Source organism: Syngnathus leptorhynchus, chromosome 2 (genome assembly GCF_054491065.1).
Source record: "Syngnathus leptorhynchus isolate UIUO chromosome 2, UIUO_Slep, whole genome shotgun sequence".
Classification (NCBI taxonomy): Eukaryota; Metazoa; Chordata; class Actinopteri; order Syngnathiformes; family Syngnathidae; genus Syngnathus; species Syngnathus leptorhynchus.
The window spans coordinates 25,195,932-25,221,201 of record NC_141196.1 but is presented as its reverse complement, the minus strand read 5'-3'; the positions used below and the strand labels follow the sequence as shown (position 1 = coordinate 25,221,201).

The 25,270-nt window shown below is 42.4% G+C and overlaps 1 protein-coding gene across 16 annotated transcripts in view; it reads right to left on the bottom strand.

Annotated features, from left to right (window-relative positions):
- LOC147061333 (ETS-related transcription factor Elf-2-like) overlaps positions 1–24,625 on the bottom strand; it is a 100,184-nt gene extending 75,559 nt beyond the window's left edge. For 2 of the 16 annotated variants that reach the window (XM_085932668.1, XM_085932660.1), the window contains exons 1-6: positions 23,963–24,616; positions 23,440–23,504; positions 23,322–23,350; positions 23,078–23,261; positions 21,265–21,282; positions 8,505–8,567 (exon numbers count right to left, since the gene is read on the bottom strand). The gene's annotated coding sequence lies outside the window, so the exon portion shown is untranslated. Of the gene's footprint in view, positions 1–6,520; positions 6,842–8,305; positions 8,420–8,504; positions 8,568–10,413; positions 10,429–12,052; positions 12,414–13,029; positions 13,052–21,264; positions 21,283–23,077; positions 23,262–23,321; positions 23,351–23,439; positions 23,505–23,766; positions 23,928–23,962 lie in introns of those variants that run through there. The other 14 variants (XM_085932675.1, XM_085932705.1, XM_085932792.1 and 11 more) reach the window with 14 other exon arrangements.
- Positions 24,626–25,270: the final 645 nt, after the last annotated feature.

Here is a 25,270-nt window from a genome sequence, read left to right as displayed (position 1 = left end):
AAACATTTAAGACACGTTTAAAGACGTATTTCTATGATATGGCCTTTAATTAACCTGTAGTAGCCGATTTGGCTGGAGTTTGTTTTGCTCCCTCTCCCCGACCCCACTCCCCCCACCCCTCCCCGGCTGGGGAGGTGGTTAGGTGACACCCAAGCTGATGACGGCTATCTAGATTCTCGTGGACCAATTCAGCATGAGGGAACTGCAGCGGAATACCCTCCTAGAGGACACTGCCAGGACAATCGAAGGCACCTCCGACAGCTCTTCGCTTTGGCCTGGACATCCACTTTTTGATGTCCATATTATGTATTTTATGTGCCCTCTTTGCATCCATTGCAGCCTGGTGATCCTGAAAGGGGGATCCTTCCATCTGTGGTCCCTTCTCAAGGTTTCTCATTTTTCCCCTGGTAGGGGTTTTTGAGTTTTTCCTTGCCCTTTTGGGAGCCAAAGATCAGGGGATGCTTTGAGAATAATTGTCAATTGATTGTCTATGTGAAGCCCTTTGAGACTGCTTGTGATTCAGGGCTATACAAATAAACTTGACTTGACTTGACACTCCCCTCCCTGAAGGACGTTTATGCCTCTCGTCTCTCCCGCAAGGCGACCGCGATTATGTGTGATGTGAGTCACCCCGCTCACTTTGTTTGATCTTCTGCCCTCTGGGAAGAGGTACAGATGCCTGCGCTCCCGCACCACCAGACTCACCAACAGCTTCATACTCCAAGCTGTCAGGATCCTGACTTCTCTCCCCCCTCGAGTGCATAACGTCCTGTTTTTTGCGCTATATTCTGGCTGTCTGCTGTATGCACGGTTGCTCCATTTTGCTCCTCTTATTTGTCTATTTATTTATTTATTGTTTATTTATTGGGTTATTTGCTTATTACTTATTCATCGCTCTTGTCTATTCGTTTTTACTCTTTGTGCTATTTGCTTGTATGTGTTGTCTAATGTGTCTAGTCACCGTGGGACGGTGGGAAACGTAATTTCGATCTCTTTGTGTGTCTTAACATGAATAAATTGACAATAAAGCAGACTTTGACTTTGATCTGATCCCTGGAGACAGGAGCTAGCTCTTGGGACATGGAATGTCACCTTTCTGGTAGAAAAGGGGCGCAAACTGGTGTGTGAGGCAGAAAAGTTCTGACTCTCCTTGCCTCCAAACACAGTTTAGGTTCTGGCACAAGTCCTCTGGAGAGGGGCTGGACACTCTTCCACTCTGGAGTTGCCCACAGAGAGAGGCATCGAGGAGGTGTGAGCATACTTATTGACCCCCGCGCTGAGCGCCTGCACATTGGGGCTCACCCCGGTGAACGAGAGGGTAACCTCCCTTCACCTTCTGGTGGGGGGACAGGTCCTGACTGTTGTTTGTGTCTATGCACCAAACAGTAGCTCAGAGTACCCACCCTTTTTGGAGTGCTGGAGAGTGCTCCTTCTGGGGACTCCATCGTTCTGCTGGGTGACTTCAATGCTCACATGGACAATGACAGTAAGACCTGGAAGGGCGTGATTGGGAGGATTGAGGCAAAAAGCCGGGCATGGGAGGAGTTCGGCGAGGCCGTGGAAAATGACTTCTGGACGGCTTCGAGGAAATTCTGGTCCACCATCCAGCGTCTTAGGAGAAGGAAGCAGTGTACAGTTAACACTGTTTACAGTGGAGACGGTGTGCTCCTGACCTCAACTTGGGACGTCATGAATCGGTGGGGAGAATACTCCATTGCGGAAGCAGGGCCTGGAGAATCTGTGGTGGGCTCTATAATCTCTGGGGTCGAAGTCACCGAGCTAGTTCAAAAGCTCCTCGGAGGAGAGGCCCTGGGGTGGATGAGATCTGCCCGGAGTTCTTAAAGGCTCTGGATGTTTTGGGTCTGTCCTGGCCGACATGCCTCTACTGCATTGCGTGGATATTGGGGACAGTGCCTCTGGATTGGAAGACTGGGGTGGTGGTCCCCCTTTTTAAGAAGGGGGAACCGGAGGGTGTGTTCCAACTACAGAAGAATCACACTCCTCAGCCTCTCTGGTAAGGTCTATTCAGGGGTGCTGGAGAGGAGGGTTCATCAGGAGGTAGAATCTCAGATTCAGGAGGAGCAGTGTGGTGTTCATCCTGGGCATGGAACAGTGGACCAGCTCTACACCCTCGGCAGGATCCTCGAGGATGCATGGGAGTTCGCCCAACCAGTCCACGTGTTTTGTGGACTTGGAGAAGGCGTTCGACCGTGTCCCTCGGGAGATTCGGTGGAGGGTGCTTCGGGAGCACGGGGTGCCGAGCCAACTCATAAGGGCGGTTCGGTTCCTGTATCACCGATGCCAGAGTTTGGTCAGCATTTCCGGGAGTAAGTAAACATTTTCCCAGTGAGGGTTGGACTCCGCCAAAGGCGCCCTTTGTCACCGATTCTGTTCATGACTTTTATGGACAGAATTTCTAGGCGCAGCCGAGGCGTTGAAGGTGTCTGGTTTGGGGATCTCAGCATTGCATCTCTGCTTAATGCAGACGATGTGGTGCTGTTGGCTTCTGCAAGCCGTGATCTCCAGCTCTCAGTGGAGCGGTTCGCAGCCGAGTGTGAAGCGGTTGGGATGAAAGTCAGTAGATCCAAATCTGAGACCATGGTCCTCAGTCAGAAAAGGGTGGAATGCTCTCTCCGGATCGGGGATGAAATCCTGCCCCAAGTGGAGGAGTTCAAGACTTTGAAGTGGAGATTCTATTACGCTCCATCCTCATGAGTGAGGGCAGGATGGACCGTGAGATCGACAGGCGGATTAGTGCAGTGTCTGCTGTGATGGGGACTCTGTACCGGTCCATTGTGATGAAGAGAGAGCTGAGCCAAAAGGCAAAGCTCTAAATTTACTGGTAGATCTATGCTCCTACCCTCACCTATGGTCTGAGCCAACCGCCTTTAAGTTCTCAGGATCCCCAACAAAAAGTGTCGTTGGTTACGCCCAAGTAGAATTTGCGGTCATTACACACACAAAACTCTATCTAAAAATTACCCCCAACAACAGTAAAAAAACAATGAAATTAAAGATGGGGCATATGGTGGTAAAGGATAGCTTGTTGAAACAGGACAATGTCTTGAGTTGGATAGGTGGATGTTTAAAAAAAGAAAAAGAAAACATTGGTGCCGATAAAAACCTACCTGTCGGTTCTTTATCACATTTTTTCCAACCCTCTACACTCAAGTAATCTCTTCAGCACCATGGACATTATTCTTGGACATAATTAGTAGGTTTACCTCAGTAGAACTCTCATTCCTAGACTCAAATGAAGTTATAGCATGACTGATAAGCAGGAGCTTGACCCCTTATCAACAGTCACTAAGTATGATGATATACATCTTCCGGTACACCATTGCCGAAAAAATGCAAGACTATTTGCTTCTCAATTGTGGCGATATAGCGGCAAACTGTTTTTCAGGATTTTAGTTTTCATGATTTTTTTTTTGGGGGGGGGGGGGGGGGGGGGGGGAGACATGGCTGAACCAGCACCATGTGATGCAGTTTGATGTGCTTATCATGTTCATCAGGCATGTCCAAATCCGGCCACCTGTCAAATTTCATACAGCCCCAGCTTCAGTCTTGTAATGTATTATTTATGGCCCGCCTGCACTGTCAAACTGAATTAAAAAAATCATGAAACTTGAAACTGTAAATCCTCCTATTAACAAAAGGTGGCCTCCTATTATCACCCCTCTCATCTCATTTCTGCCATGGCGACTGCAAAGAAAACAAGGAAAGTTGAGGGCCGTCGCTTTCAAGAGAAATGGAAATTACAACACTTCTTCACTGAAAATCAAGGCAATTGTGTTTGTCTAATTTATAAAGAGATGGTTGCCTTGTTTAGGGATTTCAACCTAAAGAGACACTGTCAAACTAAACATGCTAACACATACGACAAGCTAAGAGGGAGTGACCGCACTGATAAAGTGAAACAGCTCCAAACTGAACTGGCATCACAACAGTGATTCTTCACACGGGGCTGTGAGTCAAAAGTAAATAAAAAGTAAATATTACTTAATATTAAATATTACAAAGTGGCCATGCTAATACTGTTGATGTTATGAACCTGTAGACGTGACACAAACTATTACTTTACTATTACAAAGATATTGTAAATGACAACAGCAAAATTCACTTGTTTTAAGTTTTAATGATAACAGCCAACTTTGCATTATTTATAACTCCTGTTTAAAATGTTCATGAGGCAAAAATAATTTTAAACTGTTTTTAGAGTTGTTCACATCTGCCTGAGTGGCTTATATTTGGTTATTTTGTCATTTAAAAATAAAGACAAAAGGGACAATGAAATTTGTTTTATCACAGTGTGTATTTACATGAAATCCTTGTCGTTAAAAAATGTCCGAAAAAACTATTGGCCCCGGGCCCCTTCACTTTATCAAATCTGGTTCTCCTTGCAAAAGGTTTGGACACCCCTGATATACATCAAACAGATATTCTAAGCATTAAATGAGGTTAATAGACATGAATGTCAATAAAAACGAGGCAAATTTAGCACCAACTAATTTGAACGTGTCCATTTGTAGCAGCAAGAGTACTTTAACTCAGTGTTTCCCAACCACTGTGCTGCGCCAGACTGGTGTGCCGTGAGAGATGTTCAGGTGTGCCGTGGGAAATCGTCCAATATTAATTACGGAGCGCATTGTAAACAGGATCGCCAAACCACTGGTCAGTTAGCTCAAGGCCCGGTGAGCCACTTGCTCATCGTGCATGCGTGGCAAATCGGAGACGCTTGAGATTTCATGTTGTGTGAGTCTGATTGTATTGCATCGGCACATACATATTCAGTTCATGTGTGTGTTGCTGTGTGCTTTTACTAACAGTGACATTATGACGGCTGTGGTGTGTTTGTGGTCCGATGGAAATCAGAGCATGCAGTTCAACCGGAGAACCTGGATTGGGTTTTTTTCACCTACATAAAATTCAAGGTCAAGTCGAGACATTTCGACTGTGATAGCCACTCAGCTGCTGTCAGAACAGCAGAGCGTCTTTAAAAGTGACTTTGTTCTTATTGTTGCAATATTTATAGAGCTAGTCTAAAACAGTAAACAAAGTCATGTTGATTCTTTTGGATTTTAATCACAATCACTTTCAATAGTTTATTCCTTGCACTGTCTAAAACCTTTTTAAAAAAAACTGTCACTTTTATTTAAAAAAAGAAATACAATTTAAAGAATATTTAGTATTTATTATTATTCACTTATTCGACCCTCCATACATATATAGGAATAGGACTTTACGTCTTTCGTTGTAATCTACCTGATTTTAATATAGAAGCTTAACAGATTTTTGTTAGCGGTGTGCCTTGAGATTTTTTCCAATGAAAAGGTGTGCCGTGAATGAAAAAAGGTTGGGAAACACTGCTTTAACGTAACCAATTAATACACACTGAATGGCAATGGCAGTCACCTTTCATGGATGCATTAAAATAGGCCTATTTGGCACATGTGATTAGCTAGGTAGAGCTTGAGCTATGCCGATATCTTGCTGTGACCTTTCTCTTGCTTTCACTGGCTTTCCCCTTCTCTATGACAAACTTTGCACATACATTGTTGAGTTGATTTCAGTTAAGACTGCAAGGTCACACATCATCACACAGGCTAGGGTTGCAGGAGGGCGGCCAAGAGTAGTATAAGAATAGGGATCTTGAAGTTGGGGGTTAGACCTTCTTCCGCAATCTTGCAGAGAAGGCTCCACAGCTCTAACTCGATCTTTATGGCATATATTAAATGGTTAAACTTAGAAGGCAGCTCCCTGGTAAATACTATTAGTATGCCGAGCATTAATGATAAAAAAAAACAGGACAAAATATAACAGGTGGCGACACTTAACAGACGCACAGAGAAAAGGACTTTAAAACCTCACTAATATGTACCTTCAAAGGGTTGTAAATCTCTTAGATTCTCATGCCTGCATTATCGTATACAAATAATGCCCTTCTCAGACTACATGACTTTTTTTGTCGTTCACGACGGTCACACTGTCAGACTACAAGATAAAGTTCTGTGTTTTGGAGTGGCATCATGTCAAACACCACCAGTCACCAACCGGACCCTGTCCAATTGCTGCGTGCTTCCCACAAGATAGTCTATTGGCGCAGGTATGACATGGCAGTAGGACAAGCAGCTGTCAGTCATGTCAACTCAGGCATAACGTGCGTGCATTTTTCTCGACTCAAAAGGCAAAGAGAAAGAAATAACACGAAAATAGTCTGTCAGCACGTGACTATAGTTTCACCAACAGAGAGTATAATAATAGTGATCCTTTGCCACTTCACGCTTTACCTTTCAGGAATGCGCTACATGGGGGGTTTAGAAGTGACTGGAGAATGGCATTTCAATACATGCTAGCGCGGGGCGTGCCCCTGAGCATGCCAGCCAGCCTGTCACGAACGAGGCAGGACAACCATGTGCAACACGGACTGTTTATTTAGGGAATGCAAAGAGAGGAAAATGGAGGCTAGAACGCCAGCAGAGAGGATGCACAAAGTGACTAAGGCGGTCAGCAAACTCACGTCATGCGTCGTGGTGGCATCTCGTTACGCAGCGGATCAGGCAAACGAAACTCAGGCGGAAGGCGTGCGTGTCAAGGCAGACAACCAGTCGAGCGTAACGCTACACAGTGGATCAGGAAAACGGCAATCAGGTGGCAGGCATAACGGCGATGACTGACCAACGTAGAACAGCGTCTATATACACGACCTAATCGGAGGGTAACAGAGGACAGATGATGGCGATCAGCGCAGATTAGTATTCGCAGTTTTGGCGATGTGTACCCCCGTCTAGAGCGGAAGGCGTGTCAGCCGGCCAGCAGGATGACAGCGGAGACGTGATACAGCCACGCACTTTTGATAAAAGCACCGACGTCCAGAAAGAGTCGGGACAGCGACAATGAGCGCTCATAGCGCAAGGCATGCCTCTGAGCAATGTGCTTCACTGAGGACAAAAGCACTGCCATCCAGAGGTAAGACAGTGGCAATGAGTCCTGATAGCGCGGGGCGTGCCTCTGAGCAAAGTGCGTCACTGAACGTGACTGAGTTCAAGCGCAGGAGGCTGCAGGCCACGCGAGAGGTGAAGAAGGAGTTGGGACATGTAAAAATATCGAATGTTTGTTCTTTTATTTACTGTAAAGGTACGATACATGCATAGAACCGTGTGTGAATTTTTATTAAGAGATAAGAAAGGTTTATGTCACGTAAAAGTATTGGGGAGGGTTTAAAAAGCTTTAACATTGTGTACTGGACCACAATGCAACACGAAAATCATGCGCAATCGTGACTCACTTTTTATTTTTATTCAAAGTTATATCATCATCATTTTGCTATGCATGATGTCCCCCAGGTTAGTGTAGTGTGGTACTTCTGAGGTTGGATCCTTTGCATTGCTTGGCAAGGTAAACCACACTTTTAATTGACTTACAATAAACTCTTGCCCTCTAGCGGCCAACAAGAAACACTATGTGTTGGAAATTTCAATACTCTGGTATTTAAATTTCTAAAGAATGCATATACTGTTTCTACTTTGTGAATTTTCATTTTTCGCAGGTGGTTCTGGGTGTACCGCGAAAAACGAGGGATCACTGTATTCTGTGAAAAAACTTTTACACATTCAACCCATATCCATACATATACACAAGCCATACGGAGTGTCTATTCTCCCGAAAGAACTTGAGCCCTCAACTTTGTTTAATGACACTGCGTTTGCTAATCAGCTATAGCTGAGGACATAGCCATAGCGTCACAAATATTTCCTCCATAGTTGTAGCTCATGGGAAATCAACTGAGATACTGACCTTTCTTTTTTATGCCATTTTGTTTGTCCGTTTGTGCATGCAATGTCCAATCTCTCATCATAAGTCGGAGCACACTATTGGTAAATGCCCACGAACCACTTAAAGAACATCGTAGGTTGTGTCACAGTATGCAGCAGGACGAATAGAAATTCTCCCATGCCAGACTTTCATCGTAATAGTCATGAGCCATCCCACACGCCAGCTGTCCAGTTGTAGAATATTTTACACTACATGGGCTGCGACATGTCAAGACAACACAAAATCAGACACTAAACGCTACACTTGTCTGCAACACGTTTGTCGGCTCATTATCGGGCTACATTAGTGTAAAAATGAAAAGTGAAGCGCTGTGACTACTCCGATGTATTGTTTATTTTTTCCGAGGAATACAACCTTTTAGCAGCCATCAAACCAAATTTAGAGATACTATGTGAGAATGTGTGCGCCTTTGCAAATACGAAGAGACCTCAGGCTTCAGAGGTAGCTTCCTTAGGTGAGGAAGTCATACCATTTCTTTCAGGATCCTCTGCAACTTGTTCTGCAATGACGTGGGCAGTCTCCTCAACAACTTCAGACACTTGGACCACCTCATCTTCTATGACCTCTACTTGCTGTGTGGCTGCTGCAACCGATTCTGCTATCTCAGCAACAACTTCAGCAAGCTTGACAACAATTTCCACAACTTCGTTCACTACAGTGTAACTCACGGTCAGAAGCTGGTTCAGCAGCTACTTCTTCTTTGGGTTCTTCCACTTGTTCCTCTTCACCCCCTACATCACAAAAACAGGGGTATGAGGCAGAATACACTTTTAATTAATGAACACACGTTTCTATCTTAGTACATGAATATTTGAAATTCTTTCTCAAGAAATCTGCCTTGTTGAATGAAAGAGGTGGGTAGTTTAATCCTTGAATCTGGACATGCAGGTTTCAATAACTGCCTGTAAGATGATGAATAAAGCTAATGTCATGCTTAATACTGTTTTAAAATCGATTTTATAGTCATTTGGAAAGTACTGTTAAAAAATGTTAAAAAGATTTGTATAATTAAAAAGATTTGTTTCAAAGTCACTAACATTGACAAAACATTGTGAGCAAGACACTGCTTTGCTTTCTTCATTAAAACTAAGGTTTCATACAATTTTATTTTTAATTAACTTGAGTTGTATGTCGTGTAGAGCGATGTCCAACTGAAACGAATAAAAAAGTGAGCAACAAAAAGAGTAACAGTCACTCAAGCTTAAGTTAGTTTGTATAAATTTCCCAATTTAAAAAAATACTTTCCAAACCTGCAGAAACAAAAATGCACAGATGTCATAACGCCACATGCAAACATGAAGACAAGGTGGGGAAGGAAAAGAAAAGGAAACTATAGTGTTTTGTAAATGAGATGTCAAAGGGTATAAGTTGAATCTTGTTTCTTACCAATAACCAAGCTATCTGGATCTCTGCAAGTGATATGGTTAGTGATGTAAACACTGAACAGCCCTCGTATGATGCACAATATGTATGTATCTTGACTCTTCAAGTGAAAAATCACCACTAAATAAATTACTAATGATACTAGATCTCCCTATGCCATATTGACTAAAATCAACATACCACTAACTACCTGGGGCTGTGCAATATGGCCTGAAAAGTGCAATTTTTTAGGGCCTTAGCAGCGACCGCTGCAAGGTCCCTATTGTTTGTTTTAATAAGAACTATCATTATTATTATTATGATTATTATTATTATTATCCATCCATTTTCTTGCGCTTGGGTCGCGGGGGTAGCGGCTTTAGGAGGGACTCCCAGACTTCCCTCTCCCCAGCCACTTCATCCAGCTCATCCCGGGGATCCCAAGGCGTTCCCAGGGCAGCTGAGAGACATAGTCTCTCCAGCGTGTCCTGGGTCATCAACGGGGTCTCCAACCGAACATCATCATCATCCCGCGGGTTAGTGTAGTGTGGTAATTCTAAGGTTGGACTCTTTGCATCGCTTGGCAAGGTAAACGATGATGATGATCGAACTTTATTCATCCCACAGTGGGGAAATTTACTTGTCACAGCAGTGTACAAGAGTGCAAGAATACAAGTGCCAAATTTAAAAAAAGGATAAATAACAGACAAGGACAAGTGCAACTAGTAGCGGTATAGACAAAACACAATTTTATCAGGCGCCAGAGTCTGACAGCAGTGGGAATGAAGGACCTGCGGAATCTTTCATTCCTACATCGTGGGTGTAATAGTCTACTGCTAAAGGAGCTGCTCAGGGACCGCACAATGTCATGGAGGGGGTGAGAGGTGTTGTCCATGATGGATTTCATCTTAATTAACGTCCTCCTCTCACCTACAACCTCAATGGAGTCCAGGGGACAGTCCAGGACAGAGCTGGATCTACTGACCATCTTATTTAGTCTTCCCCTGTCCCGGTCTGTACTGGCCCACTGCCCTCAACTAACCCCAGCAGACCACAGCGTAGAGGATGGCTGAGGCCACCTGCAGGTTACTTAAAATTAGGCCTGCTCAAACAGCATATTACTGTATTTTCTGCACAATAAGGGGCACTTTTGTGTGGACCAAATTCCAGTATTCTGTAAATATTGTGTGGCTGCCGCTACAGACGTAGACTTACACCTAACTCACAACAGGTGCAGAACAGCTGTGGTGTGGTCGTCCACCGAACGCTGCAAGGAATAGAAAGCATTGGAGTCGATGAGCCAACTCACACTGGCTGCGATGCGTCAGCAGGATGTCGCCGCCATTTGCGAGACTTCCGCAAGCCTTCTACAGTAATCCCTCGCTACATCGCAGTTCGTTTATTGCAGTTTCACTACATCGCTAATTATTTTTTTTTTTTTATTAAATTTTTTTTTTTAATTCAAAATAAAACTTCTAATTTGGGGAATTATGGCACGGAAGTTACCCACACGCCAGCAGAAGGCAGGGAGTGTCCACACAAGTGCAGTGTGTACACTTGTACCTTTACATATAAAAATTGTTACAATAAAGATTTCTAAAAACACATTAACAGTATGTAAATACACTTGTACCTTGTTATAAAAAATGTTATTACCATATTTTCCGGACTAAAAGTCACTTCGGATTATAGGTCGCATCAGCCATGAAATGCACAATAACGTGATAAAAAACATAAGTCGCTCTGGAGTACAAGTCGCATTTTGGGGCAAATTTAGTCGACCAAATCCAACACCAAGAACAGACATGAACGAGCAACAACAGGCTAAACGATAGGTATGCTAACGTGACAAACACAAACGAAGAGCTGAGAACGGGCCTGACGTAACTTTCAGAGTTATTCTAATAACTATTACATAAACAACACTTTTATAAAACCATCTGTGTCACTCCAATTCATTAAATCCATTTATCGTCCTTTATGTCAAGATGAAATATTACTGTAATTGTCAGACGCATTCTTTTTTAACCTTGAATCTTAGTATAATATATATATTATATAACCGTCGGCGGTTGCACTTCAAAATATTCCACAGGCCCATATAACGATATAGAACTTCATTCATCCATCCATTTTCTGAACCGCTTAGTCCCCACGGGGGTCGCGGGCGTGCTGGAGCCTATCCCAGCCGTCATCGGGCAGTAGGCGGGGGACACCCTGAACTGGTTGCCAACCAATCACAGGGCACACAGAGACGAACAACCATTCGCACTCGCACTCACACCTAGGGACAATTTGGAGTGCTCAATCGGCCTATCAAGCATGTTTTTGGGATGTGGGAGGAAACTGGAGTGCCCGGAGATAACCCACGAGGACACGGGGGAGCACATGCAAACTCCACACAGGGAGGGCCGGAGGAGGAATCGAACCCGCACCCTCCTAACTGTGAGGCGGACGTGCTACCCACTGCACCACCGAGCCGCCCTTGATATAGAAATTATATATCAAATAACCTTTGTACAAGCAATAATATTCACTCCAAATCATTAAATCCATCGATCGTCCTTTATGTCAACAATGCCGGCCGGGTGCGTGCCGCTGACGGCGCTTGCACTTCAAAATATTCCACAGGCCCATATAACGATATATAAATTATATATCAAATAACTATTATATAAGCAATAATATTATCAAACCATCTGTGTCAATCCAAATCATTAAATCCATCGATCAAATTCCTCGTCCTTAGTCAACAACGCCACGTGTGCGGCCTGACGTCAGCCTCGTTGTTATTCCACAGATATAACTTTATTGTAGCGTTAACAAAGTACAAGCAAAGACATGGGTTTGGTAAACGACTCTTTATTTAACAAAACAAGCGAGCCAACAACTACTGAACTGTACCAATAAAAATGTGTACAAGTTGCTACACGAAATAAAATATATCAAATAACTAGACATAAATAGTTCACCGCCACACGGCCCCAAGCACCGGCGTCGTCTTCCAGGCATGTGGCAGCGTGGACTTCCATCCTCGGAGGTGGCACTTCCAGCCACAGAGGTGGAAGAGAGCTCCATAGAATAGGACTGGGCGTGCGTAAAAGCCATGTCCGAGCCCCATCCACCGTCCCCGGACAGCCTCCCGGCCGAGCGCCGGCCCCTGACTTCCATCCACGGAGGTGAAAGAGAGCTCTGTAGAGTAGGAACAGGCGTGCCTAAAAGCCATAATAGTTTTTCAAACCTTCTGTGTCACTCCAAATCATTAAATCCTTCAAACTCTTCATCCTCCCTGTCACTTACAAAGTCGCTAATGATGCCGGTAGTACACGGAGCCTTTTGTATTTTTAATATTTAGACAAAATCTATACTATTAATGTACTATTTACATATTTGAAACAATTATTTAATGTTCCATTAATAAAATATGCACTTAAATGGTTTCATATCCATTTATTGAGCGGGTGACCCTACTTCGCGGATTTCACTTATCGCGGGTGGTTTTTGGAACCAATTATCCCCGATAAACGAGGGATTACTGTATTTCTTTCGGATACCGCATCCGGATTTTCATGAAACAGAAGAAATTACATGGCTCAGACAGGAAATCAGGTGTACGAGGTAGATCCGGTATATTTCAAAACAAAACCGTTAAGCGAAGGGTTTTTTTTTTTTTTTTAATTCATGAAAATATCACTTAGCTACAAACTACAGACCTTCCATTTCATCTAACTACATAGTTTAGCATGAATAGGAAAATTAAAAGGCATAAGACGAGTTATAAATAAATTAAACATGACAAAGTAACATTATATAAACACAAAGCGTACTTACCCATGGTAGAAGAGTCACAGCCCTGAAATAATGTCCCAAAAATATATCAATGTGAACAAAAGGATGGCTATTGTTTACAAATAGCTCTCTTCTACACGATTGTCATCACTTGAACTCAACTCTTCACTCTTAGAGTAGAACAGCACAGACCAGTAATTCATTTAACACAATACTTATTGAAGAACAATGTAAAATAAGTATAAAATAAATTGTCACACTGTTAGGTCTCTTTGGCCTCTAGGTAGTTTGACCTCGCTGTGACCTTTCTCTTGCTTTCCCTTCTCTAGGACACTGTTTGCACTCACATATTAGCTGATTTCAGTCAAGACTGCAAAGTGACACATTATCATACAGGCTAGGTAGAGTCGCCCCCTTGCAAGTGGGCGGCCAAAAGTAGTATGAGTAAGGATTCAACCAATCGGTGTTTTGTTCATTTAATGAGTGTTTGTCTGACAGTTTTATGTTTTCTTGTTTGTCTGATCGTACCATGTTGCGCTACAAGTACAGCAGGCAGGTTCTGCTCGACATCGGCGAAAGCGAGTTTTGCGGCGTTTCGGGCTTTGATACGGGGACGTTAAAGTCGCTGGGACTGCTTCGGTCTGAATCATCGCCGGACTCGTCTGCTACTCCTTCCCCGGCCAGGCAGCGTCGGAAGCGGTGTGCGAGGAGGCAGAAGAGGGGAAAGCGCGGAGGTGTCCGGACCAGGCTAGCGCCGAACCCAACTCGCCCGGCAGCAGTTAAGTTCAAGTTAACTAGCGCTAGGCTAGACTTCCAGCATGCACATAGCTCCTTGTGTAGACTAGGGCGTCACAGTTTGAATAGTGCTACAGTACACCTGAACACACTTTCTACTGAGGTGGCAGACGAATCCAAACGCTCCACCCCGACCGGTATAGCTGGTGATATGGTGCCTGTTTCAGATAATATTACGTGTGTACCAAATGTTTACTATCAAATTCCTACGGTCGTGTCGTCCCGCCGCGCGAATAAACAATTGAGAGGTGATGTCAGGCCTAGAGAACACAATCTTACTTTCATTTCGTTCAAAAATCCTCTGACAATTGCGTCCCCTGACCAACCGATTACACTTAAACTTGGTTTTATGAATATTAGATCGCTTCATACGAAAGCAGTTCTCGTTAATGACCTCATCACGGAACATAATCTAAATATATTTGGTCTTTGCGAGACCTGGTTGAGACCTAATGACCTGCTACCGCTTAATGAGGCCTCGCCTCCAAATTTTGTGAGCTCGCATGTGGCGCGTCCTCGAAAAAAGGGTGGGGGTGTTGCCCTCATCTTGAATTCCGATCTTAGATTTACGCCTCGTTCGACTAACATATTTAAAACGTTTGAAGTTCTCACTGTCCGATCTACCGCTTTACCGTCATTTTATCTTGCTGTTATTTACCGTCCACCTGGGGCTTACGCTAGCTTCCTGGATGAATTTTCAGAATTCGTGGCTGATCTAGTGACAAACGCGGATAATATAATAATCATGGGCGATTTTAACGTCCACATGAATATACCGTCTGAGCCACTTACTTCGGCGTTTCAGACTCTTATTGATACGTTTGGTTTCACGCAAGCCGTACAGGTAGCAACGCATAAGAATGGTAATACCTTAGATTTGGTATTATCCCGAGGACTGGCAACCTCTAATATAACAGTACTGCCATACACTACTGTTTTGTCTGATCACTACTTAATAAAATTAGAAATTTTAGTTCTTAGTCAAAGACAAGATAGCAATCAGAATTACAGCAGCCGTAATGTTAACTCCATGACTGCGACTGCGCTATCTGAGCTACTGCGACCAGCAACTGCCGTATTGCCCTCATATGCCGGCTCTATTGATAATCTTACGAATGAATTCAATGCTACATTGTTAAATGCCATTGACTCGGTGGCGCCGCTACGTCTAAAAACTCGCCGTAGACTGCCTACTCCGTGGTTCACAGATGAAACACGTTCACTTAAACAATTAAGTAGAAAGCATGAGCGCAAATGGCGTTTAACCAGACTTGAGGTTTTCCATCAGGCATGGCGCGACAGCCTCCTGAAATATAAAGATGCGCTTATCTTAGCTAAAACTCGTTATTTTTCGCAGGTCATTAATCTCAATAAGAACAATCCTAAATACCTATTTGATACGGTGGCAAAGCTAACACTACGCCAGCCAACCCCCGATAGCTCCTTTCACTCGGCTGACGAGTTCATGAAATTTTTTGCTCGGAAGATTGACTCCATTAGGGATGAGATCAAGATGACCATTCCGATCACTCAGTCAGGACCGCCGATTACCGGCGCCGATGATCATGCGATAACCTTTTCAAATTTTGAATGCGTGTCCCTCGAAAGGCTTACACAATTAGTTAGTGCGGCTAAACAAACAACATGTTTACTTGACCCGCTTCCAACCAAACTACTTAAAGAATTATTTCAAATCTTAGGACCGTCCGTTCTAAATATAATTAATCTGTCTATCTCCTCTGGGATAGTGCCTACAGCCTTTAAAACCGCTATCATTAAACCGCTACTTAAGCGACCAAATCTTGACCCGGACTGTCTCGGTAACTATAGGCCAGTTTCAAATCTCCCATTCATAGCAAAACTGCTTGAAAAAGTAGTAGCGCAGCAGCTTGTTGATTACATGGTCGCTAATAATCGATATGAATCTTTTCAGTCTGGGTTTAAAGCTAATCATTCCACTGAGACAGCACTTGCTAAAGTGACTAATGATCTCCTCTTAGCTATGGATTCAAATACTTCGTCGGTATTGTTACTACTAGATCTTAGTGCTGCCTTTGACACTGTTGACTTCAATATTTTGTTAGAGCGTCTTAAAGGTTGTGTTGGTATTTCGGGGTCAGCACTAGACTGGTTTCGTTCGTATCTATCAGACAGGACGCACCGAGTGGTCCATGGCAATGCGTCCTCTGAGCTCTATAAAGTTACGTGTGGTGTCCCACAGGGATCGGTGCTAGGACCACTTCTATTTAATATTTATATGACTCCGCTTGGGGACATAATACGTAAATATAATGTTAGTTTTCAATGTTATGCGGATGACACCCAATTATATATGCCATTATCAATGACAGATCCGCGGGACTGTTGTAATCTTGAGGCATGCCTTGCAGAGATCAAGCAATGGATGTCTCTCAACTTCCTTCGTCTGAACCCAGATAAAACTGAGATGTTGATAATTGGTCCAGCTCGTTATCAACATTTATTTAAGGAAACCGCTATAACTCTGGATAGCCGTATTATCACTCAGAGTGATACTGTAACTAATCTCGGGGTAATATTTGACCAAACGCTCTCCTTTCAACAGCATATTAAAAATATAACCAGAATAGCATTTTTTCACCTTCGTAATATTGCTAAGATTCGCCCAATCCTCTCGACCAGTGATGCCGAAATTATTATACATGCATTTATCACGTCGCGCCTGGACTACTGTAATGCATTATTCTCTGGTCTTCCCAAGTCCAGCATCAAAAGTCTACAGTTAGTGCAAAATGCTGCTGCGAGGCTGCTCTCACGGACAAGAAAATTTGATCACATTACCCCAATATTAGCCAATTTACATTGGCTCCCGGTCTATTTAAGATGTGACTTCAAAGTTCTTTTGTTAACCTATAAATCATTGCATGGCTTAGCGCCTTCATATCTCGTCGACTTAGTTGTTCCTTATGTTCCGTCTCGTAACCTTCGTTCGCAAAACGCTAGTTTTTTAGTGACACAGAGGGCCAAGAAAATGTCTGCAGGGGCTAGAGCATTTTCCATTCGGGCTCCAGAGCTCTGGAATGCCCTGCCAATGGATATTAGAACTGCTACCTCAGTAGAAACATTTAAGACACGTTTAAAGACGTATTTCTATGATGTGGCCTTTAACCTCTCCCCGACCCCACTCCCCCACCCCTCCCCGGCTGGGGAGGTGGTTAGGTGACACCCATGCTGACGATGGCTATCTAGATTCTCGTGGACCAATTCACCATGAGGGAACTGCAGTGGAATGCCCTCCTGGAGGACACTGCCAGGACAATCGAAGGCACCTCCGACAGCTCTTGGGTTTGGCCTGGGCATCCACTTTTTGGTTTCCATATGATGTATTTTATGTGCCCTCTTTGCATCCATTGCAGCCTGGTGATCCTGAAAGGGGGATCCTTCCATCTGTGGTCCCTTCTCAAGGTTTCTCATTTTTCCCCTTGTAGGGGTTTTTTGAGTTTTTCCTTGCCCTTTTGGGAGCCTAAGATCAGGGGATGCTTTGAGAATTATTGTCAATTGATTGTCTAGGTGAAGCCCTTTGAGACTGCTTGTGATTTAGGGCTATACAAATAAACTTGACTTGACTTGACTTGGAGCTGGGGTTTAGAGCTTCTTCAGCAATCTCGCAGAGAAGGCTCCATAGCTATGTCTCGATCTTTCTGGCATGCATTAAATCGTTAAACTGAGAAAGCTGCCTCCTGGTAATTACTATTAGCAGAGCGGATTTGAGCGTTAAAGACAAAGAAATAATACAAAATCTAATAACGCAACTTCCAAACAATTGTTCACATCAGCCTGACGCATAAACTGCACGTTTTCCCACTTTGTTACGGCAAAAATTAAAAAGGTTTCAGTACAGAGTGGCCGACAATCCGCTATATGGTAATGGAAACAATGTTGCGTCTTTGTAAAACTGAAAAGCTGAAAAACAAACAAAGAAAAAAGTACAAATATATCGGGTATTCCAAGTTCCTCACTCAAAATACTCCAAGCCAGCTCCAGTTTTGTTTTGCCGCGGTATCGGTACAAATAAGTATTGTACAGCTCGGGATCAGCACGGGCGGCGTGGATGATCATTTCCTCCATTTTGGTCTCTTTTCCCAAAACAAAAGCGCAAAATGTGACCCATTCCCAAAGATGATTGGCTGACGCGAGGCGAGTCAAAAGTTAGTCCGTGGAGAGGCAAAAATGTGTAGCACGTCAACGCATCCCAAACAGCATAAGTAACCTGCCACATTTCACTGTTAGTAACGATAACGGCGTTATGACAACACAATGGTAGTAATTGAGTAGATTATCCATGACTGCAAATCTATAATGACGTTAGTAATGCTGTTACTTGTAATGCCGTTAGTCCCCGAAATCATGGCATGTGCCCTATAATACGGTGCACCTTGTGTGTAGATTAAGTACAGAATAGCCCACTTAATTGTGTCTGCGTCTTTTGACCTGAAGCGCCTTGATGCAAAAAAGTCAGTAGTCTTAGGCCTTTATTCCAAACCAGGCTAAACAGAGTTAATTTTTTACATGTGACACCTCGCTTCAGCCAATCAGCTTCAGGAATGTCCCCCCTGACCCACTGCGATGTGTACCGGCAGGCCGTGTGGAGAAGGAGAGAACCAAATGCAGGAAAATATTATCACCCCGAGAACTACAACACATCCACGAAACGCTACCGAGACAAAAGTTAACGGGTGCAGGCTTGGTGAACTGTGAGTCAGGAAATTGGGAAGTTTTTGCTTTTCTTACTTTTTTTCAGGTGTTATACTGTACCAAGACGTTAGACATTGTTTAGAGGACAGTATTAGCACAGTGGCAGCCATTCAATGTTGAATTTTTTTTTTGTCATCAGAGATGTTTTGCCATAAAAAAATAAAAAGTGCGGGATACATACTTAAAAGGAGCAGCTAAATGATAGGAAATAATAACAAAATAAAATAAGACTGAATACACAGGTACTTTCTGTGAGCATTATTTAAACTTTTAACCCATATGCAGTCAAGATATGAGGTACAAATTAGCTAGAAAAAGTTGCTTAAATCCTAATTCTAGCCTTGTATAACCAAGTAAAATAGGACATTGTGAAGGAAAAAAAGACAAATCATTTTACTCTGCCCCTACAGATAGTATTGTATATAGTGTATGTGATGTGTTGATGTTTGTTGACTGTTAGTGGTTAGAAAAAATAGAACCTGTACATTTTATATATCGTATTTTCCGCACCATAAGGCGAAGCGCCTTAGGTTAAGGGTTAAAAGCGCCTAGGGTTAAAAGGCGTAGACTCAATTCCAGAGGTTTTTCTGTATTTAATCCACATATAGTGAGGTTCATGACTGGGGAGGCACTGACGTCACTCCCCCCCGGTAAAATCTGTCGGACACCTAACAGTGTCGCAAAAAAGATTGGGGAACTCTGCTCTAGAGTAGCTTATTCAGTATTTAATTTGAACTATTTAAATTAAAATCCCATAACATCAGTCTTCACACATAAAAACATCCAATAAACCACATGGAATCAAAAACCTGTTTTTGATCGTGCGTACCACTCCGTTTGAAAAGTCCCATTGTCCGAATCAAACCTTTTAACTCCGGAGTTGGTCTTCCTTTACTGATGACCTCCTGCTTCGACCGAAAATCCATAGTTGAAAATCATTTGAGTTTGGATATGTAATCCTCCATTGTAAAACGAAATGTAAAAACGAAAAAAGAAAAAACAAATGTAAAACAAAATAAATGGACGACTGCTCCTCAATTGTTCACTGTAAATTTGAACTGGAGATTACTTATTCCAGTGTTTCCCAACCTTTTTTCATTCACGGCACACCTTTTAATTGGAAAAAATCTCGCGGCACACCGCCAACAAAAATCTGTTAAATTTCTATATTAAAATCAGTTCTATTACAACGAAAGACAAAGTCCTATTCCTATATATGTATGGAGAGTCAAATAATTTAATAAAAAATAAATACTAGATATTCAATAAATTGTATTCCTTTTTTCGAAATAAAAGTGACAGTTTTTTAAAAGGTTTTAGACGGTGTAAGAAATAAACTATTTCAAGTGATTGTGATTAAAATCCAAAAGAATCAACGTGATTTTGTTTACCGTTTTAGACTAGGTCAGTAAATATTGCAACAATAAGAACAAAGTCACTTTTAAAGACGCTCTACTATTCTGACTCACACCACTCTTAGAGTCTCAGAGACATTGCTGTGCAATAGCATCCTGCTCTTGACGCTTTAATTTGAATTGTCTATATTATGTGTACTATGTGTCCACTCTGCATCCTTTGCAGCCTGGTCATCCTGGAAGAGGGATCCTCCCATCTTGTGGTCTCTTCTCAAGGTTTCTCATTTCCCCTAGTAGGAGTTTTAAGTTTTTCCTTGCCCTCCTGAGAGTTTAAGATCAGGGGTTGTTTGAGAATATTTGTCAATTTTCGCACATGTCCTGAGTCTTGTTAGTCACCTAAATGTTGAACAGAGACTGTGATGTACCGAAGTCAGATTCCTTGTTTGGCATGCTCAAAGATGGCCAATAAAATTCTTGAATCTTGGAAAGATTAAATAATGTCAAATTATGTTAACCAATAATGGTGATTTGTGCATTTAAAGTTCATTTTGAAATTTTATCCCAAAGCCCCAAAATGTTAACTTTTAGTGAGTAAATAAATACAAAGGTGACAAATGTCAAAGTATCGCTGGCCTAATTTTTGTTCATGTTATTTGGAAACCAATCAAAAAAAAAAAAAAAAAAATCAATACAATGGTGGTAAACAAAAATTTTGTTGTTCAAAATGGTTCCTTAAGATTTAACATCCATAAAGAATTAGTAACATTGGTCAAAATCTATGAAAAAAAAAAAAAAATCAATGTCCAATGTGGTGAAGGATAGAAGAAAATTGTTTTCCTTCTCCAATCCAAACAGTCGAGTTTTAGCCTGAATATTTGTAGAGACATAGGTTGAGAGTTGGCGTAATTAGGACAAATAGTTTGATTTTAATAAAATCCTCAAATCTGAGTTATACCACCAAGCAAATGAAAAAAAGGGAATTTCCATTTGATTTTGTAAGGTGCTTCTGGTATTGATGTGTTGAGGAAATATGATAATGTTTACATTTTAAACAGCGCAGAGACATTGTATCAGGAAAATGCTTCAGTGGAGAAAGATGAAATTATAGTAAAGATTATTATTAAAGATTAAAGACAAGTTAAGAGGGTAATCACAAGAGCGTGGGGTTTCTTCATTGAACATGTGATCAAGAATCTCATTCACAAAGGAGTTAAGGGCAACATTTCATTACCAATTACTGCCATCCCTAATTATTGCCCATTGTTAAAAAAGTTTGGAAAACACTGGACGGACTTGGACAAGACCCAAAGTTTTTTTGAGACATCTGAGATTTCACTTCAAGTCATCAGGCAATGTTAATGAATGAACATGAATGATATTGAAATGAACTTACCATTTTCACCATCCCGGTCTGCAAACGAGAGAGAATTTCAACGTTAGTTTAGGTGGTTTAGGAAAAACAAACATGCATATACAGTGATCTACTCTGTAGTAGTGCGTGTGGGCGACAGTGTCTCCAGCAGCATCACGCTGAGCACGGGGGCCCCTCAAGGCTGCGTGCTCAGTCCGCTGCTCTTCACCCTGCTGACGCATTACTGCACTGCCACCTACAGCAGCAACCGCGTGCTGAAATATGCCGACGACACGACTGTGGCGGGTCTGATCACCGGTGGCGACGAGACTCACAACAGATCGGAGGTCGACCTTTTGGCCGCATGGTGCAGGGACAACAACCTTCTGCTGAGCGTCAACAAGACCAAGGAGATTATCATTGACTTCCGGAAGGGTCACACCCACCACCTGCCACTGACCGTCGACGCTGCTGTGGTGGAGAGAGTGAGCAGCACCAGATTCCTGGGGGTGCACATCAGTGAGGACCTCTCCTGGACCACCAACGCTGCGTCGCTGGCGAAGAAAGCTCAGCGCCGCCTGTACTTTCTGCGGAAACTCAGGCGAGCGAGTGCTCCTCCCGCCGTCATGACCACATTCTACCGTGGCACCGTCCTCTCCAATTGTATCACTGTATGGGGTGGTGGCTGCTCTGAGTACATCATGAAGGCCCTGCAGCGCATAGTGAACACTGCTAGTAAGATCATCGGGGCTCCACTCCCCTCCCTGAAGGACATTTACGCCTCCCGTCTCACCCGCAAGGCGACCGGGATTGTGTGTGATGTGAGTCACCCCGCTCACTCTTTGTTTGAACTTCTGCCCTCTAGGAAGTGGTACAGATGCCTGCGCTCCCGCACCACCAGACTCAAAAACAGCTTCATACTCCAAGCTGTCCGGATCCTGAATTCCCTACCCCCTCCACCCTCAGCTGCATAACGTCCTGTTCTCTTGCGCTATGGTCTGGCTATCTGCTATTAGCGTGCTTGCTCCATTTTGCTGGGGCAGTTCTCCATCAGTTTGTCTATTTATTTATTTATTTATTTATTTATTTATTTATTTATTTATTGTGGCGGCTCGGTGGAGCACTGGGTAGCACGTCCGCCTCACAGTTAGGAGGGTGCGGGTTCGATTCCACCTCCGGCCCTCCCTGTGTGGAGTTTGCATGTTCTCCCCGAGCCCGCGTGGGTTTTCTCCGGGCACTCCGGTTTCCTTCCACATCCCAAAAACATGCTTGGTAGGCCGATTGAAGAATCTAAATTGTCCCTAGGTATGAGTGCGAGTGCGGATGGTTGTTCGTCTCTGTGTGCCCTGCGATTGGCTGGCAACCGGTTCAGGGTGTCCCCCGCCTACTGCCCGATGACGGCTGGGATAGGGTCCGGCACGCCCGCCACCCCCGTGGGGACAAAGCGGTTCAGAAAATGGATGGATGGATTTATTTATTTGGGTTATTTGCTTATTACTTATTCATTGCTCTTGTCTGTTCGTTTTTTCTCTTTGTGCTATTTGACTATTTGATTGTATGTGTTGTGTACAGTACACAACACATACAATCAAATAGTCATCGCTCTTGTCTATTCGTTTTTACTCTTTGTGCTATTTGCTTGTATGTGTTGTGGAGTGTGTCTAGTCACCGTGGGACGGTGGGAAACGTAATTTCGATCTCTTTGTGTGTCTTAACGTGAAGAAATTGACAATAAAGCGGACTTTGACTGTGATAAGTATATTCAAATCACCAATCACATATCAATTTCCAAAGATAACGCGAGGCAGTTGTGATTACTTCTACAATCAAGAATAAGTCAAAAATCAATCTGTACCTTGTGGAGTCCGGTCAGTTTTTTTTTAATACAGACGCTCCTCTTTTCTCCAGGCTTGGAGTCTGAAAAACAGGGAAAGGGAAAAAGAACATGTCTGATTTGACAATTCACCCATTAACCACTGTAAATGACATGACACAACACAACTTAACTTTTGAAGTGATTTGCCTTAGAGTTCCGAGCCCTGTTGAGCGCAAACCAAAGTTAAGTGCACATTTGAATGACATCAGAAGATAAAAATTACCTTTTCACGTGCCACTTCTTGAGCTAAATCTGGAGTCACAAATGACAACATGGGTAAAAAGGGAAATTACATCTTTGCAATGCCATCAGAAAATCTCAAATTTGTGACATTTACTTACCGTTTGATGTTGGTTTTTTTTCTTTATAATAGCCATGGCAAATTTTGAAAGCGAGCAGCTGACATCTGCGAAAGCAACGCCATTATTTGCATTAGTTTTGAATTCACATATGAATTGTAAATGCATACGGCATCACCTCTTGTCAAAAATAACATTTCCTTTTTAAATGTAGGTTTAAATGTAGTTATATGCCTTATATGTACAGTTATAAACTTTTAAAAATATTTTATTCACTTGGGATTTTTTTTACTTAAAAAAAACCCACTACATACACTATGCATCATGAAAGAAACTTTTTGGAATTGGAAGCAAATTCACTTAAGTTACCATCAACGTTTAGCGACCATTAACGTTTGTGTCAGCTCTTCTCTTCACAAAGCAACTAGTCACGTAGCAAAAACGAAAGGACCAGCAGGCAAGCTACAACTGAAGTCCAAGCTTGAAATCGATTGATACTAAAATGGACGAACTTTGCAGGACAAAACAACAGCTCTGCTCTTACTAAAAAACCTCGAAGACTCACCTTATAGTAGCTGTCCTTCGTGTCTTTTTTTTAGTTTGTCTTTTAAAAGCAACGTGCGTCGACTGAGCAGTGTATTTGCTGCGGACACTTATATTCGACTTTCTTTTCTTCTTCTTCTTCTTCGTCTTCCTCGTCTTTTTATTTTTTTTTATTTTTATTTTTTTTACGGTGGCGCACAATGTATGCACCTGTCTGCCCCTAGCATTTCGAACGAAGCAATACAACATTGCAATCCCATCCAATTAGAACTGCATGATTTAGGGTTCAATATTTCATATTTGATGGATTTAATTTTGGCATCTATGGAATAACCTAATTAGACTTCTATATCAGGTTACAGAAATAACCACACTTCACAGGGATCATTGGTTGTTTAAAACAAAGCAATACAACTTATGTACATTTTTTATACAACTTGTAGCTGGTTTAGGGTTTAATATTTCATATTTGATGGTGAGGACAAGCTGTATAGAAAATGGATGGATGGATTTAATTTTGGCCTCAGGTTACAGAAAAAACCCACACTTCAAACGAATCAATGGTTGTTTAAAACAAAGCAATACAACTTCTGTAGATTATTTATACAATTTACAGCTGGTTTAGGATTTAATATTTCGTATTTGATGGATTTAATTTTTGTTCGTCTATGTGTGTGTGCCCTGCGAGTGGTTGGCAACCTGTTCCGGGTGTCCCCCGCCTACTGCCCGACGACTGCTGTGACAGGCTCCAGCCCACCCGCGACCCCCGTGGGGACAAGCAATATAAAAAATGGATGGATGTATTTAATTTTGTCATATATTTTAGGTTATTCCATAGCTCTAATATCAGGTTACAGAAATAACCACACTTCATGTTGTTTAAAACAAAGCATCACAACTTCTTTACATTATTTGTAAAACGTACAGAATGGTTTTGGGTTTAATATTTTATAATTGATGGATTTAATTTTGTTGTATATTTTAGGTTATTCTATAGCCCCAATGACACTTTACACGAATCAATGGTTGTTTAAAACATGGTTGTTTTGGGTTTAATATGATCATATTTGATGGATTTAATTTTGTCATCTATTTTAGGTTATTCCATAGACCTAAAATCAGGTCACAGAAATAACCACACTTCATACGGATCAATGGTTGTTCAAAACTAAGCAACGCGACTTTTGTACATTATGTATACAACTTACAGAATGGTTTTGGGTTTAATATTTAATATTTGACCTAATATAGACGTCGATAAGGTTACAGAAATAACCACACTTCAATGGTCGTTAAAAAGAAAGCAATGCAACCTCTGTTCATTATTTAT